Source organism: Anastrepha ludens, chromosome 2 (assembly GCF_028408465.1).
Source record: "Anastrepha ludens isolate Willacy chromosome 2, idAnaLude1.1, whole genome shotgun sequence".
Lineage (NCBI taxonomy): Eukaryota > Metazoa > Arthropoda > Insecta > Diptera > Tephritidae > Anastrepha > Anastrepha ludens.
In genome coordinates this window covers 101,627,535-101,647,403 of record NC_071498.1, presented here as the reverse complement: position 1 = coordinate 101,647,403, position 19,869 = coordinate 101,627,535, and the positions used below count along the sequence as shown (strand labels likewise).

General features: G+C 36.1%; 1 protein-coding gene across 3 annotated transcripts in view; it reads right to left on the bottom strand.

Annotated features, from left to right (window-relative positions):
* The window catches only part of LOC128854926 (uncharacterized), a 44,677-nt gene that overhangs the window by 7,103 nt on the left and 17,705 nt on the right, over positions 1 to 19,869 (bottom strand). The window contains exon 1 of one of the 3 annotated variants that reach the window (XM_054089406.1): positions 19,568 to 19,785. The exons of the other annotated variants lie outside the window; for them this stretch is intronic. The gene's annotated coding sequence lies outside the window, so the exon portion shown is untranslated. Of the gene's footprint in view, positions 1 to 19,567; positions 19,786 to 19,869 lie in introns of those variants that run through there. 3 annotated transcript variants of the gene reach the window in all.

Genomic DNA, 19,869 nt, shown 5'->3' with positions numbered 1-19,869 from the left:
ATATAATACTTATGAACTGAGCAATAAAAAGACATTGGAAGGGTTATCTAAGCCCTATAAGTTCAACCAGAGATCCCTCAGCAAGGGAGGTGCAGGAACAGGTGTATGCGGCGCTGAGAAAAGATACCCGAAAGCACTACGCAATATAAAACGCTGCGCTCATTTTTTTTATTCATTTCGCTTTTCTTGAACGCAACCATAAGAAGATAAGTATAGCTATGTTTGTGATACTTACTGATAGCCAAGCAGCAACTCTTTTCATACTACCTACATCAAAACTGGTGCGGGAATGTCTTGATAAGCTGAATAGGCCAGAACAATCAGGTTCGTATTCTACAATATTTGTTCCAGGTTGGTTGGTTGGTTAAAGTGGTGATTCTTCCAGAATCCAACTAGCGCTTCCGCACCTTTTTCTTGCCACACCCTCGTTACCAACTTGTTTAACGGTTATTTACAGCATGACTATATCCAGTCTGTGCGGTTTAAGAACCTTATTAGGTTGTTGACGTCTAAGCCAGACAGTTGTTCGAGATTCTCGAACAGCGGCCGGCCCAGGGTTAACATTCTGTCCCTCCATAGAGCAGGGCATTCACAGAGGAAATGAAAGATTGTCTCCCTTTTCTCCGGTTGTTTATAACTGTGACAGTATGTATTATGAGGGGTACCCATTTTGGCTGCTTGTTCTCCGATAGACCAAAAGCCAGTTATGACTGCCGTTAGTCTCTAGGCGTCCCAGTCGCATTAATTAATGCCGACGATTGCTTGTGGTTGTAGGTGGGCAATAACGTTCTGCTAATTTTGCATTTCGTCTGATCTTTCCACCTACAATGCACGATTCGAAGGTATTTTTGGGAAATTGCATTCTTGACTGCACCTAATGGTATGAATACCAATTCTGCAAGAACGTCATTCATGGCAGATCCGCCTCTTTTCAGTTCATCTGCTTTTTCGTTACCTTCAATGTTCCGATGTCCCGGGGCCCATATTAAGGTAACTATATGGTTTTCACTCATGATGGTGAGGCTATTCCTCAGAGCTAATCCTTTTAACGAACAGACGTATCCCATTATAAGTAGATATACAAGTACTCGATGCCACTTTATCGGCAAAAAGAGTGGTCAAATATCTAGAAGTGCAATTAGACACGAGGCTAACTTACTGGGCCACAAGAGCTGCCAAAGTAAGCGGCATGTTAAGTAAGCTCATGACAAACCTTGGAAATCCAACGCAGAATAAGCGAAAACTTTTAATGGATACGACGAACTCGATTCTCTTATACGGATGCGAAATATGGGCAGATTCGCTAAGGGTGCAATGCTGGCGGAAAACTCTGCAATCTGTGCAATGCACCTGCGCTCTCAGAGTGGCTTCGTCATACAGAACAGTATCTGAAGCAGCTGTTTTAGCGTTCAGCGGAACCATCCCTATAGATATTCTAGCACAAGAGCGCAAACGGAGATGGGAGGCAAAAAACACAGTACCACGCTTTTCCGATATTAGAGTTCAAACGCTCACACTTTTGCAGGCAAGATTGAACTCTCAACGGTACGGCAGATGGACAGCGAGACTAATACCCGATCTAAAAAAGTGGGTAGAAAGAAAGCACGGTGAGGTTAACTATTACGTCACACAGTTTTTGTCCGGGCATGGGTCTTTTCGCAAGTATTTGACGCAAGTATCAAACGGCATATATGGAGATACTGAGTATGATGATGCGGAGCACACCTTCTTTAACTGCGAGAGGTTGAACATAGAGAGAACAGGTCTGCAACGAGCTATTGGTGTATTTACACCTGAAGAAATTATCGAGAAAATAATGATAGACGAAGAAAAATGGAATGCCGTCGCAAATTTTGTGGAGGGTATTATCCGAAAAAGGAAGCGCGAAATGGAAAGTTATGCTGAAGAGCATTGAGCACAGGTTTCTCAAAACAGGCGACCCTGGACGCAGGGTGAGTAAGTAAGTGTCCTTCTTAGGACGCCGTCTTTGCCCTCTACTAACTAAATTTACTAAATAAAAAATAATTATTTTGACCTTTACGCGCTCCATTGATTGTCTGCTTGTATACTCTAGCTGTCTAGTTCAAGTGTCAAATATGTTTGACGCACGACGGCATTTGCAAAAATTGGAAAGTTTCTGATTGGGTGAATAATTTTGCGCCACCTCCATATATAAACCATTTTTTGAAAGAAAACAAAGACAATTTGAATGCAAACAATTTTTGAGCATTGTGAACTTGAATTTTTTTTATTTTTTCTGTTATTTGCTCACAGATATTACAAAAAATAAACAATGTTCAGAACAAACATTGAGATTGCATCTATCCCAACATTATTTAAAATGCTTGATGAAGATGCAGGAAGTTCTTGATACACAAATGTGTTTCTACCTTTTGGAGACAGGTACCAATGATTGAGTAAATGATCTACTCCTACCACAACTTGTACAGCTGCTAAGTGATAACTGGACGGACCTTTATTGTTATAAATATTGGGTTGGCAAATAAGTAATTGCGGATTGCACTCATAGATGATTTCAGTAGAATTTTTAGGTTTGCAGTCGTAGTACAAATGTAAAACACATTTTGTTATTTGCTAATTGGCAATTCAGCTGTCAATCAGTAAAATTTTTTTTGATCGGTTGCGTAGTTTTCGTTTGGCGTTCGTTGACAACTGGAAAATCAGAAAGAACATTTTCGTCATATTTTGCTTTTTTATTTCCGCAAAGGGAAAACCGCATCGCAAGCTCATAAAAAGTTATGTGCTGTTTATGGTGACGAAGCCTTAAAATAACGGCAGTGTCAAAATTAGTTTGCCAAATTTCGTTCTTATGATTTTTCATTCAAAGATGAAAAACACTTTGGTCGTCCAGTTGAAGTTGATAACGCCCTAATCAAAGGAATAATCGATTCGGATCATCACAGTACAACACGTGAGATTGCTTCATGTATCACATACATACATGCATTTAAAATCACTTACAACAACATGGCTATATTCAAAAACTCGATACACGGGTTCCTCACGAACTGAAAGAAACACATTTAACGCAACGCATTATCAGCTGCGGTTTGCTAAAGAAACGTAATGAAAATGATCCAATTTTAAAACGACTGATAGCTGGCAATGAAAAATGGGTTGCTTACAACAATATCAAGCAGAAAAGATCGTGGAGCAGGCCAGGTGAACCAACTCAAACAACATCAAAAGCTGATATTCATCAAAAGAAGGTTTTATTATTAGTTTGGTGGGATTACAAAGGAATTGTCTACTTTGAACCCTTACCACCCAACCGAACGATCAATTCTGATGTCTGCATTGAACAACTAACGAAATTAAACAATGCAGTTGAAGAAAGCGGCCCGAATTGACAATTCGAAAAGGTATTGTAGTCCATCATGAAAATGTAAGGCCACGCACATCTTTGGCCACTCGGCAAAAATTATTGGAGCTTGGTTGGAATGTTTTGCCACATCCACCATATAGCCCTGACTTTGCACCATTTGATTACTTTTTCTTTCGATCTTTATAAAACTCCTTGAATGGTAAGAATTTTAATAATGATGATGATGTCAAATCGTACCTGATTCAGTTTTTTGCTAATAAAAACCAGAAATTTGATGAATGTGGCAATACGATGCTGGCTGAAGTATGGCAAAAGGTCATTGATCAAAATGGGCAATACATTACAGAATAAAGTTATTTAGTTCCATGAAAAAATTGTCTTTGATTTTCTAAAAAAAATCCACAATTACAATATTAATGAACAGTTAAAAATATTTTAATTTCACGTTTAGACGCATACAATCTTGGAGATATATTATATTAGATAAAATGCTTTTCCCCAGAAATAAATATTTTAGGTTTTATACGTAAATAAACTTAAAAGTGTGTCCGCGCAACTCTCGAGGATTGTTAAGGGTTAAGATGGATTTTCTTATTTTTTGCTTAGCGCTACTATTCTAAAAAATCTTTTGCCACCACATTTTGACAGTTTTGAGAATACAATTTTCTAAACTTGACACACCTGATGATGCTTTAGTACCTGCTAGCCACCCTGTATAGCTGAGTATTATTTCTAATAGCCTTTCTCGCTGCTTTACTAATTAGTATTTATTATTAATATACATATGTACATACATATATACAATTTTAGTTTCCTAGCTTTCAATTGAAAACAATGAATTAAGTGAATAAGCTTTCCTTGGACGAGAAATCGGTGACATCTACGCCCATTAAATTATTATAAGCGCATGTAAATAATTATTTTCGGAAACTTGCGAAAGTTAAACGAATAGGAGCACATGAATTAAAGGGGTGTTAATAGAATACTTTCGAATGGCAATGAAAATTTTAAAGCAGCCTACGTCCATACATCCGTACAAATGTACTTTTGGAATAACAATGCAAACATCAAGCTCCATTCAGCTTTTTTGACTTTCACAAAGCTTGTCAACTACCACTTTTCAATATTCTACTAAGTAGTCAGCTTTAAAGCGCCGCCATAGATTATTCAAAGTTTTTGATTTGCAATGTACTACAAAACATAAATATGCATACGCATGCTGCGGATATACATATACCTATACATACATATGTATGTATGCAAATTTATAATGTATGTATTGTACAAACAAGTTTACTTTTTTTGAGCTTGAGCAGCAATTCAATTAAAATATCTTAATTGCATAAATAACAATTGTTGAAATTTTATCGAGTAGTAAATTTTTGCTATTCACAAATGCGTCCTTAATACTGTAATTTTAACCAGCATAAAGCACGTGGGAAACCGCAATATACATATACTTAAGCAAGTGTAGCAGCTGAAAGCTACATTTTGGCGAAATAAATACGTACTTTTTTTTATTTTAACCACAATTTGTGTGTTAAGTGGATATTTTACAATTATTAACATTGAGTACCAATTGTTGTCGATTGAACTGGAAATTGCATTTATAAAGGCGGATTGGTTAGCAGCCTCACAGTGAGCCACAATAATGTGTATTTAGGAAGAAATATATTATTTTAAAAAAGAAAACGAATTTTATTTAATTTCTGGAAATATCAAGATGTTTTTGCTTTTTTTGTTTGCTTTTCCGTACTTATTACCTATAAAAAGTACTCAAAAATTGTGTAAAAAAAATACATATATGGAGGTTGAATTAGTTTTAAAGGTGACACACAGATGGCGCTATTTATCACTTTATCGCGTTGGCAATACTGAATATATATTCATGACAAAGCCTCATCCCTAGGCTTTGTTTATCAGTGTCTGTCATTTCGCTGAAGTATAAACAACGCAGTGTTTTCGTGCTCCGAGTATGTCAACTTTCGTGCCGTCGAAACGCAATTTGCGGGAAGCTTTGCTTTTCTGCTTCAATTTGAAAAAAAATACAGCCCAAGCCCGTGAATTGCTGCAGGAGGCCTACCCAGACCATACTCCGTCGATTTCAACATGTGAGTACTGGTTTCGACGATTCAAAAGTGGTGATTTTCACACCGAAGACAAGGAGCGTCTTGGCCAGCCCAAAAAGTTCGAGGACGCGGAATTGGGGGAATTGGTAAACGAGGACTCGTGCCAAACCCAAGAAGAGCTTGCTGAATCATTGGGCGTTGATAAATCAACCGTTTGCAAGCGTCTAAAAGCGATGGGAATGATCCAAAAGCAAGGACATTGGGTCCCGTACGAGTTGAAGCTGCGCGACGTCGAACGGCGACTTTTTACGTGCGAATTGCTGATCGAGCGACAAAATCGGAAGGGTTTTTTGCATCGGGTGGTGACTGGCGACGAAAAATGGATCCACTACGATAACCCAAAACGCAAAAAATCATGGGGTTTGCCCGGCCACGCATCAACGTCGACGGCCAAGCAGAATATTCACGGCAAGAAAATCATGCTCTGCATTTGGTGGGATCAGGTCGGCGTCGTATATTTTGAGCTGCTCCAACCGGGCGAAACAATCACGGGGGATCGTTACCGACTGCAATTGATGCGTTTAAGCCGGGCATTGAAAGAAAAACGGCCGGAAACGGTAAAAAGGCACGACAAGGTTATTTTGCCACATGACAACGCTCGGCCGCATGTTGCTCAACCTATCAAAAAATACCTTGGCACGCTTGGCTGGGAAGTGTTACCCCACCCGCCGTATAGTCCAGACATAGCTCCCTCCGATTATCATTTGTTCCGGCATATGAGTCTCGATTTGGCGGACCAGCGGTTCTCCTCGTACAAGGCTACCAAAATATGGGTTGAGTCATGGATAGCCAAGCAGCGGCCAGAATTTTGGAGAAACGGCATCCGGAAATTGCCCGAAAGATGGGCGAAAGTTGTAGCTAGCGATGGCCAATACTTCGAATAAAATATTTTGTACCGTTTTTTCACAATAAAGCCCCAAATCTTCGAAAAAAACCTTTAAAACTAATTCAACCTCCATAATATTTACTCAACGCGGTATTTACTAAACGAAGCTAAGTTAATTGCTAAAAGGTGTACAGGACTTTTCATGTCTTGTGCGCTACTAAACCGAGATGATATCGAGTGTTTTTAACGGGTTATGGTGGACGAATTTTGAAAACATTGATTTTTTTTGCACTTTTTTAAAGTATAATATCTGAAAAATATTGTGTAAAAATTTGAAGTGAATACGCCAAATACTTTTCGAATTATTCAACAAATTAACGAAGGGCGCTCGGGCGCTCCTCGGGCGATAGCGAAACTTTGTTTTTTGAACTGGTGGTCACTGTAACTTAAAAGCCGCTTGGTATATTTCAATAAAATGTATACTGCTTTTGAAAAACATAAAAAACGTGTGCCTGATCGAAGAATTATCTATTAATACAACTAATTTCTCTTGTCCGATTGATTTTAGATGAATATCCAAGGACTTGTGATAATCACCGCAAGGTACTTCTGGAGAAACGGGCTCCACATAAACAGCGATAACTTTAACAATTATTAAGTTTTTTTGTTTTTTTGAAATTTTGCTAAAGTCGAGTCGAAACATGAAGTATTAATGCTATGTTTTTATTTTTGTAAATCATCATTTTTTTTCGGCCTCTGACTACCCCTAACTCCTTAAGAGCTTGAGAACTTAAAATTATAATACAAAACAGAAATATTATTGGAATTATGTTTTTTTATTATAATCTAGTAGATAATTTCATGATATTTCTTTTTTGAATATCATATTCGTCTTGTGTCCGCCGCAGCCACGAGATATTGTGCCCTACATTCGATCAGTACAATGTTTGTCTACTTTTTCCAATAAATTTGAATAATAAATCGAAATGAGCTCAATCAGCAAAAATGTGAAGCCAACCCGGATCATTTGGCTACAATTCTTTCACGAGTTGTATTTTTAGGGACACAGAAGCAGTGGCCGGCCAAAGAACACCTGGAAAATATCCATCCTGCGTAACTTATTTCCATAAAAACTAGCTGGGGCAATGCTAAGCAGATAGCATCTAACCGCGTGCGTGGAGACGTCTTGTAAACAATATCTATGCTCCTCAAAGGAGTAAACAGGAGGAAAAAAGAATAAGATCCTTACGTAAAATAGATCCTCACGTAGTCGAAAGACAAAGGCCAACAAGTTGAGAACGATGGCAAATCGAAATTTCGGCGTCTTCTGCATCACGTCGCTGTTTTTTCAAAGTGAATTTCCTCAATTTGGAACCATTGTTCTGGCGTTAAAATGTGCATGATGACGTGCCAAATTTTACTGAATAGGAATGTCAACACATTTTGCCATTCGCAGCTGTCAAACCATAGTTAACGATATCGATAGTTCTCATACAGCTAAAAAACACCGGAATCACGGGATTTGCATCGCTAGTAGCTTCTCTAACTATTCACTTTTTAATAGTCATAAATTGTTCGTAAGAGAAAGCGTACAATATAATCCTTTTCGGGATCCCGAGATTTCCATGACCGAAAAAACACCGAAATGCTGGGATTTGCGTCGCTAATAACTTCTCTTACGATGGTAATTATGCGTATTCGACCATTAATATAGGGTAAGTATATGAGATGATAAGGATATTTTGATCATGGATAGACATCTGGAACAGGAGGTGATCACAATGTATGATATAACATATTCAGGCATCACTTATCCAAACTGTAAAACGTTGCGTGTGTGTCAAATGTTTTCTTTAATTTAAATAGTTATTTGTTCCATAACGTGAACGCTCCATTTGCTAACGTGAAGGGGCCCTTTAAGGCTTTGTACTATGTGTTAAATGTGAGAGCTATCGGCCTGACTCAATGAACTGGATTTTTGCATTTTATAACGCGAACATTGTTTTAGATGCAGCTGTTTGAGTCAGGTTCGCCTCCAACTCTTTGCTCTACGTCCGATTTTATGAAAATAAAACGAAATGGAGATTTTCTGCCTTAGCAAGCAGCTCACAAAATATTAGATTATACTATTCAGTGTTTCATTGGAAACTAGCAAATTTAAACTCTAATAAAAACGCAATGGCTTATACTCATTGGCCTCCAAATTTGCCACAACTGCACTCTTTCTTCATACGTTGAAATATTCTGCACATACCTACGTATGTACATACAGCTTTCTGTTTACATTCAGTTTAACTCCGTGATATAAAAATTAGTGCAATACCTATATTCCTTTCCCTCTGTTTTATAATATTTGTGTTTTTATAATATTTAAATTAAAAAATACAACATGGAAGATATACGTTTCAATGAAAACATTTTTAGCGTACTGTAAATATGTATAGATGTGATTATTTGTCAATTGAACCTTGTCATAGCAACCGATTAAATACTCTGAATTGGTTGACACATCATCGAGATGCAAAACTAATGAAAATTTATTTACACAAAATTAATAAGCTGCCTCAGGCTACCACAATGAGCAGCATTCACCACTCAACAGAGAATATAATACTTAAAACAGAAAATTAATTATAAAATATACATACATACTATATATAGAGGTGTCCTAATAGCGAAGGGAGGATATTAACATGTTATGGCGGTCATGTTGTTATTCTGCTAAAACTGTTGATTACAATGTTGTAGTTGAAAAACGTAATTTACTTTGAAAACGAAATATTTTCGCAACGCAAAAATGCATTTTAATAGAAAAACAAACTGAAAACTTTAAGATAACCACTTTATAAAAAGTCATATAATAATTAATATGGCGACTACATTTTAAGGGGGGAGCCTGGTTGATGAGGTCTAAAAATTGCATCTCTTTGCGATTTTTTTTTTCAGGAAAAAATTAATTTAGCGCTGCAAAGGTTTTTTCTATATTTTAATGAACATTTAAAAAGTATAAAAAATGTTTGTACTGGTTAAAATAAGTTGAAAAAGCATAGAAATTAGTAGAGCGCTGCAACGCTGGAGTTTCCAACTGGCGTACAAGATACAGCTTGTAATTATTACCTAAAGCAAAAAATTCAAATGGATTTCTAATTATCATGATTTTTTATTCTAGATGGACTAAGAAAACTGAGAGAAATTCCAAAATTTCAACTTTTTGGAGGTTTTAAAGAAAAAAATGCCTTTCTATAAAAAAAAAATTCACTTCAACTTGGTATAAAAATCTTGAAAAATTTTTTTTATCTATTTTGTTAGACTTGTCGAAAAAATACAAACAGCGCTCGACCGAAAACAAATCTGTTCAGCAGTTTTCCGGGACATATCACAAGCCTTCGACCGAGTGTGGCACCAAGGCCTACTCTTTAAAATAAAAAAGAAATTACCACTAAATGCCTATTTGCTCCTTAAATCATATCTAAACCAACGAATGTTCTAGGTAAATTACGAAAATGAAATTTCCAATTTCCAACAAATTAAAGCTGGGGTCCCACAAGGCAGTATATTAGGTCCAATCCTGTACTTAATTTTTACACACGATCTGCCAACCACAAAAGGTGTACTAACTGGCACTTTTGCCGATGACACCGCTATTATGGCGACAGCAGTGGATCCCGTAGAAGCCTCTTATATGCTCCAAATAAGCATAAATAAAATCTCCAAATGGCTCCGGAGCTGGCGGTTGAAAGTAAACGAACATAAATCCCAACACGTAACCTTTACCACAAAAAGAACCACCTGCCCACAAATCAACTTAAACCGTATTCCAATTCCGCAATGTGATAGTGCTAAATATCTCGGCATTCATTTGGATAAACGGCGTACGTGGAAAACGCATATCTTTACAAAAAGGAAAGCTCTAGGTTTAATATTTCGTAATATGTACTGGCTGCTAAACCGCAAAGCCACCCTATCAATGGACAACAAACTTATCCTCTACAAATCTGTGATAAAACCAGTCTGGACTTACGGAATCCAACTGTGGGGTACTGCGTCAACGTACTAGTACTAGTCAACGCTCCGTGGTACGTGACAAATGCCCAATCCGTAAAACCATTTGGAACGAATTCCGAATGGCCAACACCATGATAATCAAAGAAAACGAGTAGCAGGGCCTTCACTTTTGACCGACTTTGACGCGGTGTTTTGGGTTTCGGCTCATGTGGATAGCGCCATTCAGCCACCTATTGACTGGTTTGCATGGCAAACTCATATAACCACGTTTCATCACTTGTTATGATGCGCTGGATAAACGTTGGGTCCGAATTCACTTGCTCAAGCATGTCTTCAGCCACCTTCTTCCGATGAATTTTTTGAAGAAATTCAACTTTCTTGGAACGGGTCGAGCAGCCACGCATCTCATGCCCAATTGATGATGTAAAAATTGATTAGTAAGACACTCTAAGGTCACAAGCTACCTCCCTCAAACTTAAATGGTGGTTTTCCAGCACCATTTCCTTGATTTTGTCGACGTTTTCATCCGTTGAAGACGTTGATGGGCAACCAGAAGGCCTTATACCACTAGTAGACCCGTGTTTTTGATGAAGCACACTCGCCATAGACTTTCTGCAACATTTTCACCGATTCGACACACGAAATCCCGTTCAAAACACAAAATTTAAAACAAACTCTTTGTTCGATATTTTTATCCATAGTGAAAATTGCAGAGCACACCTGCGGTTGACTAATATAATTAAATGCCAAAAACAAGGTAATTGACAGATCACGCTCAAACTCTGCGACACTATAGAGGACAGAGGATGTTGGTACAATCCCAGCAAAACAAAAAATAAACATATGTGTAACCCACACTTTTTAAATGAACAATTCCCGATATTTTTTTGACAGAATGTATATTGTATATACAGGACTCACAGTCCATGAGAAAGTGCGTCATACGTTTTGACGTTTTTTGGCATGCAAACGCATTTTCGCACACTTCTTACCCAAAAGATCTTTAGAAATGTCAACACCCACTGAATACATTTACAAACACGAGCCTGTGGCTACGTTTACTTTTGGAGCAGATTTGGATGGGGTGCATAATGGTGTCTGCTTTTTCAGTATTGTCTTTGTTCCACTCAGCCACATGGAAGTGATAACTCTAATAAACGCAAAGGGTTTCTGATATGGTTGATTACCTGTCTTTGTTGAAGCATAGAAAGAAAAACATCTGTCTCCTCGACGAATCCGTTGTCATAAAAAATTCTGCTCTAACACTTTTTAATGATACGATATTTTCTTCCGTGGCAAAAGCTAGCTTGAAAAATCCAGCTTTTACATAAAAAAATGTTCTTCCCAAAAATTAAAAATTGCGGAACTTCTCACCGCATTTATGCAATGTTACTTATTCATATACAACAGACAGACAGAGGCAGAGCACATTTTTCTAATTTGGACGGAGAAGATTTTTTTATGGTAAATGGTAATTTTTTCGCGTTTTCAATTTATTTTATAGGTAGAGTGACAAATGTTTTGCAAAAACGCAACTATTCTTTTTATGCACTTATTTCCAAGAAATATTGATTCAAGATTCAATAAAAGTCCTTTCTATTATTTTTTCTAGTACTATAGATGTACTTGGTTTTTATTTTTACTACTATAAAAAAGGATAAACGAACGTAAAAGTTATTTCAAATAAATACTGTTTAAAAGCACTTCTTGATTGGAGATAAAAAAGGGTTATTGATAGGAGAAAATTAGTTAGGAACATGGGGGGAAAAAATGAAGTTCGTATTATTTGAAAATCTCAGCTTGGATTTGATAACCCCAGAAAACCTTGGGACGCAAATCGAAAAATTATATCATCTTCTCATTATATGTTATCATAGATCCAAGTAGGAAAGTTACATTTGTGGGATAATTTTAGGTAAAACAAAAACAAAACTGATTGAAAACAAGGGATTAACATAAACAATCGAGATCATATGAAATATAGGGTTATTCAATAGGTGCGCTTCAACTTTTTTCCGATAGGGAGGGCGAACGACGCAATATTTTTTATTTTTCGCTTGCCATTTGTAAACTTCATTAGTATACATTCCATCATGGAACGCTACACACTTGAACAACGATTGCAAATCGTGCAAATTTTTTATGAAAATAATCGTTCTGTTGCTGCTACTTTAAGAGCATTACGGCCATTTTACGGTCAATTTAACAAGCCGTTCCGTTTTGGGGTTATGTGAAGTCATTGGTCTACAGTAACAAGCCGGCGACGATTTGTGAGCTCAGAGCCAATATTGAACGCGAAATTGCTGGAATTTCGGCCGATTTATGCAAAAGAGTGGTCGAAAATTGGGTTCAACGTTTGGACTTCGTAAAACGGTCACGCGGTGGTCATGCAAAAGAAATCGAATTTCATACTTAAATGTATATGTTCAAACTCGGTAATAAAAAAAAATTAGTTAAAAAAGTCAAACCGTTTGTGTTTTATTCAAAAAAGTTCAAAAGTTGAAGCGCTGTTACTGAAAACCCCTATATGTGGTATCTTAAGCGCTAAGCTCAAAAACCTTGAATAGCTTTCTAGGCATTATTATAAGCTCATAATAATCATAATAAGGATTCACACGTACAATGTATAGAATATATTCAATATAATTTTTTTAATTTACTTAACTAAGTGTCCAAGTGAAATCCCATCAACTATTAAATTTTTGAATAACTTAAAGATTTTATAAAACTTAATATTTATTAATTTTAAAAACTATCTGAACTATTTGAATATAGAATTGTATAACTGAGTTATATAATCAAAATATTTCATGCTGGTAGTTTTAAGACATTCAGAGCTTCATTATTAATTTTTAAATTTAAATTTAATTTAATTTAAATTTTATGAAATTCTTTAGTCTCTATATCTGCCGAGTCCTTAGTGCAGTCTACATTAGGCTTAATTGTAATATCAAAGTTGTTGTCTCAAAGCTCGTGTACTCTTTTTCAGAATGAAGTTAACTCAACTTGCTACAACAACTTTCCAACAGAAAATGTTATGTTAACAGTTACCAGTTAACAGCTGTATTAGAAATGCAAATATAATATAGTATTTTGTAAAAGAGTTTCAAACGCAACCAGAGCTAGAACTGTAACTGTGCAAAACATATGAAGTATCATTAATTAAATTCTATGTAGAATTTGCGTACAGAAAATCAATTTTCCCTTTATTTTCAGCAAAAAAAATATATTTTTTCTAATAAATTAAGTAAATTCTTCGATTATTTGGGAATAAAAATTACTAGAAAAGCAAATGAAGAATAGGAAACCTACAGCTAACCTTTGTTACGTGAAACTACGGGCAGCTCAGGTACGCATCTGTTGCCAGCAAGCGGGAAATGTAAACAAAAATAAATTTTTTGAGCCAACAGTGTTACTTAGCCAACAGCTAATTGCAAAACAAAGCTCTTAACTACATATGGAAAAAGACTTGTATGTAAACTTTATTTAAAATACTTCGTTGAAAGGTACACAGAACGAAATTATAATAACACGAATATGCCAAACGTAGGTATGTATTATATATACCAAAATGCGCAGAGTGAAGGTAAAAATATTTTAAAAATTTTACTTTAAGTCGGGAAAAAACTTTAGTACCATTTTTGACTACTTTGTTTTTTAATTTCCATAATTTGTTTTCCTGGTTGTTTTACGCATTTTCTCTGTCTAAGATATGGTGGAATAGAGTGGCCAAACATCTGCACAACCTATTAATAAAAATATGAGAAATATATAAGGTGTTGGACCTTATATAAAAAAGGCGATAAAGCATACTGTCGAAATTACAGAGGCATATCGCTCCTGAACTTAGGGTACAAGGTTCACAAACATATTATATTTAAGGCTGAGCTAATATACTGAAGAAATACTAGACGATTACCAAGCAGGCTTTAGGGCCAACTGGCCGACAATCGACCAGGGCTTCAAAGGGCAAACCTTTGAAAAACTATATATAGGAATACGACATTGATATTTACTGTCTATTTATCGATTTTCAGCAGATATTTGATAGCGTAGACCGAAGTAAAATAAAATACTTGTTGCAGTCTATAGGTGTGCCAACAAAGCTTATTGAACTTGTTATTATGACCTTTACAAATACGACAGCAAAAGTTATAGTGCAAGGAGAATGTACTCTATTGCCTCAGGAGTTAAACAAGGAGATGCCCTCTCAATACTGATATTTAACCCGGTACTATGATATATGCAATACTAAACGAAATAAACCCGAATGGAAGCATCTACAACAAGCCATTCCAAATGTGTTCCTATGCAGAAGATGTACTAACAATGGCAAAAACCAGAAATGAGCTGCAGGCTGCGTTCAAAATGCAAAAAAAACTAAACAATGCAGAAAAAACTAAATATGTATATGGTACGATCAAGATCAAACATTGTATCCAATGATCTGGAGTGTGAGGCATACACATTCCAATGTGTAAATGAGTTCACCTACTTGGGCATTACATTATCAGCCAACCAAGACATGTCGGTAGCAATCAATGACAGAATACGGGCATACTCATATAATGCTAATCAAAAATTGCTCAGATCTAAAATATTAGCGCGTGAGCAAAAATTAAGAAATGTAAAGCACTGATACGACCTGTGCTTACATATGGCTCTGAACTATGGACGCCGAAAGCTAGCGAGTCAAAACAGCTAATGTTGCTTTGAAAGAAGAGTGCTCCGAAAGATCTATGGTGCGCTTGGACTGGCAGATGGCACTTATCGCATTAGGCGCAATGCCGAACTGGAAGACATAGTTAAAAAAGAAACTATAATAAGATTTATAAAGTCTCAACGACTTAGATGGCTGGGACATGTGGCTAGAACACCAAGGGAGCGATCAACGAGAAAGGCATTAGATTTTCGCCCAATTGGAGAAAGATAAAGTGGACGCCCGAGGAAAAGGTGGCTAGAAGATGTGGAAGCTGATCTAAGGAAAATGCGCCTGCAATGTTAGAGGGAAGTGGCTGTAAATCGAGATCGATGACAAGAAGCTGTGAAGGAAGCAATGGCTCACCAAGGACTGTGACGCTAAGAAAGAGAAGAAGAAAATGAGGCTGCGAATATCGGCAGGGAAAAAAATTATCAAAAATGAACGAAAACTTTTAACCACTTCGAACTTTCATTATATTGTACTAGAATTTAATGGGCTATAAATCTGCATATCCAATTTTTCGTTTATTTCTGAATAAAAAGTTTTTAATTTTGATGAAAATTCGTCGATTTTTTTAAATTTTAAATCTTGTAAAAAGTTTTAAGCATTTACCTATGTATATGTTATTGGCTTTCATAAAAAATGTATAAAGTTGAAAAAACATCAGAAAAGTGGTAAAAATATCGTGGTTCTACATTTTTAACGCGCGCTGTAACTAAGCAAAATTTGATACATATCTCAGTCTAATAAGTAATGCTGCTGCTTACAATGAGTCAATAATCACTAGCACATCTATTGATTGGAAATTTTACGTAATAGAAAAAAATTGATATTCCAGTAGCTTTTGCGGAATTTGTCCAAAAAAAACGACGCCCTACTCCATTTCTATATAAATCAATATATGATGCCTCAAATTCATTAAAATATATATGACTTGCTGAAGCAACCACGCTTCTCTAATACTATAGGAACACAAAAAACAAGTAAAAGATTTCATATTTCCGAAAAAAGTTAAACTGGGTATATCAAAAGCTCAGTTCCGGATTTAATAAGGTGAAGTAAAAGTTGCAAATGCTTTCCGCCAGATGTCTTTATTAACCTGTCTCATGCTGCATACTCGTACATTGTTGCGTCCGGTTATACACTACGGGTTTTACAGGCCGCTTCATTCTTCAAAAAAAGTTCTGTGAAAGTTTTGCATTTGGTGCAGCAAGTTTTGTATTACAAAATTTTTAAATGAAGGTAGAAACGAAAAAAATCGGCTAAGGTGAAAAGTTAGTGCAGATGATCCTGGAAAATTTGTACTATTTTCATGTACAATATGGACCCAAAGCAGTGTCGAACACAACTGGAAAACGATTATTTCAACAATTCCGTTCTGGTAGACCAATCGGCGAAAAAACTTGATAACTTTTTACTTCCCCCAAAAATTGTTTCTTATATAATATTTACGAGGTGATTTTTTATTTTTCTCGAAAAATATTTATTTATTTATCCCCCTTAAGGGGACAACCGTCAGATAAAATACACCTGTATCAACGCTGTTCCTTCATTTCACGAACCACTTCTAATTTTGCATTTTTTGCATTGGTATTACCTGAGCACTTCCAATGAAATGGGTTTTATCTACACAAGAAGCAAATCTTCATCTTCTCATAGGTATTTTCTGTTTTGGGAACAAGAAAAAGTCACAAAGGGCCAAGTCCAGCGATTACGGTAGTTGAGGCAAGATTACGGTGTATTTTTGGATTTTTTTATCCATTTTTTTCGATAAGAAATTCGCCGAACACACTAAAACACATCTAATCTTTGAGCCTATCAAAATCAAACTAAATATGCTATAACGTGTGCGAAATGACATATAAACTGACTGGAAGTGAGGCTCAAACGATTAATGAAATTCTTATGAATAGGAAGGCATTAACGTATTCAGCCGATTATTTAAACCAAGTCTGGCTTATGCTATGCACTATCTAATCTATCTTTCTAGGAGAAATTAGCCTTGGTAATGCCGGTAACTTTTGCTTTTACAGTATATTCGTATTCCTTCAACCGTAAGATAAGTTTTATCGGTCATTTCACAAACTAAAAGAAAACTTGAAGCAAAAAACGTCTTGGGAAAGGGCGCATAGTCTATTGGCGATTTCGTTTCTCCCAAAAGTGTGAAAATGAGAAAAAGTCTGTGTTCGATTTTGAAAATGCCCTACTTAACGAACGCAAAAAGAGCCAATTTCCTCCTTTGAGAAGCTTAGTTAGGGGAGTTAATTGTCCTGAAAATCGGCTGAGTACTTAAAATGCGAATGCTAAGAAATGGGTAGGCCAGCCAAAGATGAAAAGATACTCGCTCTTTTCTAAGTAGGCATGCCTTTTTATAGGGTTGAGTACACTGAACAATTTGTATACCGTGGAAGCGCATACTTTTTTTGTTGAAACACCATTTTAACAAGTTAGAAACTGATGGTGCTATTTTTTTCTTTTTTTTTGTACAAATAATATTTCACATATCTGTAATATACTTTTTAATAGTCTTGTCGTTGACAGTATTCATAGGCTTTAATTTTTTAATTTAGCTTTTTTAGCTTGTAGAGGATATTTTCATCCAAACTAGAGTTTTTTTTCACACGAATTCCCCCTCTCGCAAATTGTAATATACTTATTTTATACAATAAATAAATCTATTTTTGAAATCCATCTGAGAAAAAATGGAAAAATATCCCATATTTCCTTGGGAGTGAATTATTTTCACAAAGTACAAATAAATTGTCGGCACTGTATCTCTCCAGTTAAAATATCTACGACTACGTTTAATATATTAAAATGACCTTCAGCTGAAAGATAACTGTAATAACACCCTTTAACCCTCTTTTTAATTTATTTTTTGCTGCTTTTCTCTTTAGTACTTTTCCTTTTGAAAATGAGTCTATACTTTATTCCGCACACCTTACAACTGAAACTAAAGGGTAATTTTTTAGCTATTATCTCTTTAAACAGTTGGTTTAAACAGCTGACGCACGCTTCGTGTTTTGTTTCACTGTCAAACATCTTCAGTTTGGTCTATAATTTAATCGTGAATCGTCTTACAAATGAACAACGCTTGCAAATCATTGAATTTTATTATAAAAATGCGTGTTCTGTTAAGAAAGTTTAAGTTGGCCGAACATCCACTTTTTTATCGAAAAATTGTGTTCAGCGACGAAGCTCATTTTTGGATCAATGAGTAAGTAAATAAGCAGAATTGTCGATTTTGGAGTGAAGATCAGCCAGAAGAATTGCAAGAGCTACCAATGTATCCAGAAAAGGTCACAGTTTGGTGCGGTTGATGATCTGGAGGTATCATTGGACGGTACTTCTTCAGAGATGCTGTGAATGGTGAGCGCTACCGTGAAATGATATCCAACTTTTTTTTGCCCAAAATGCAAGAGCTTGACTTGCATGACATGTGGTTTCAGCAAGACGGTGCCACTTGCCCCACAGCACGCGTAACAATGGACTTGTTGAGAGGCGAGTTCGGTGAACATTTTATTTCACTTTCGGGACCTGTCAATTGGCCACCCAGATCGTGCGATATAACGCCTTTAGATTATTTTTTGCGGGGCTATGTTAAAGCTCATGTCTATTCAGACAAGCCTGCTTCAATTAACGCATTGGAAGACAACATTAAAGCATTTATATGTGAGATACCCGCCGAATCTTTGGAAAGAGTATGCCAAAATTGGACTAAGCGGATGGACCATTTGAAGCGCAGTCGCGGTTAACATTTGCATGAAATAATCTCCAAACATTAAATTATATGGCCTGTACTATCGATTTAAATAAAACTTGCATGCATTTTTCTGAATTTTACGTGTGTTTTTTTTTTTTGAAAACTTTCCTATAGCTCTTAAAAAATCACCCTTTATAAGCATATCCGTGCATGAAACATCAAAATGAAGAACAAGTTTGTTCTATTAGCGGTCGCCCCTCGGCAGGCAATGGCAAACCCCCGAATGTAACATATTTCTGCCATGAAAAAGATCCTCATAAAAAAGATCTGCCATTCGGAGTCGACTTAAACAAAACGCACGCCACAAATAGGAGGAGAAGCTCGGCCAAACACCCAAAAATCGAAAATCTAATATACCCCGCCTTACTTTTTGAACGCACCTCGTATGTATAAATGTATACAAGAAAAATAATTTCTCTAAGAAATTTTACTGATTTAAGCTTTAAAAATTTGCTCTAATGTTTCTGTTCGAATTGTAGAGTGTAACCTGTGCCTCATAGCTTTGTAAGCGTATTGTCATGGTTAAGGCCAAACAATTTTGTTTTTTTTTCTTTTAACGCAGTCGCTTCAACGTCATATAGTTGTGAAACATCAAAATCAAAGAAGGCGCGTGTTATTTAAGATAAAAATAAACACAAACACAAAGCAGAATCTTAACACTCTCACTCATAAGAATATACAAAACTACTGAGCTCTCAAAAGAGCTTACAAAGCCCACAAACGGCAAATATAAGAGAACAAAATGTGATTGTATTGTATGAGTACATGACTGTGTATACTATACATAAATACTTACATTTTATCAGCAAACAGCCACGCGTGAGATATTGTTAAGCGATCCCTAACAGCACCAATGAACTTTCACACTAAATTTATTATACACCGACAATTAATTAAGTAAGAAAAATAAATAAATAGAAAAAATATTGCATTCATAAAATAGAATATGAAAACTATTTATTCGACGAAAATCGAATTGAGCGCGCACTGCAGTGTACCGCCAATGATCATCAGAATACGACAATAGAACGTGAACTGACCATACATACACCAACAATGCATGCCTATGGAGGGGTGATACCCATGACTATATATGTA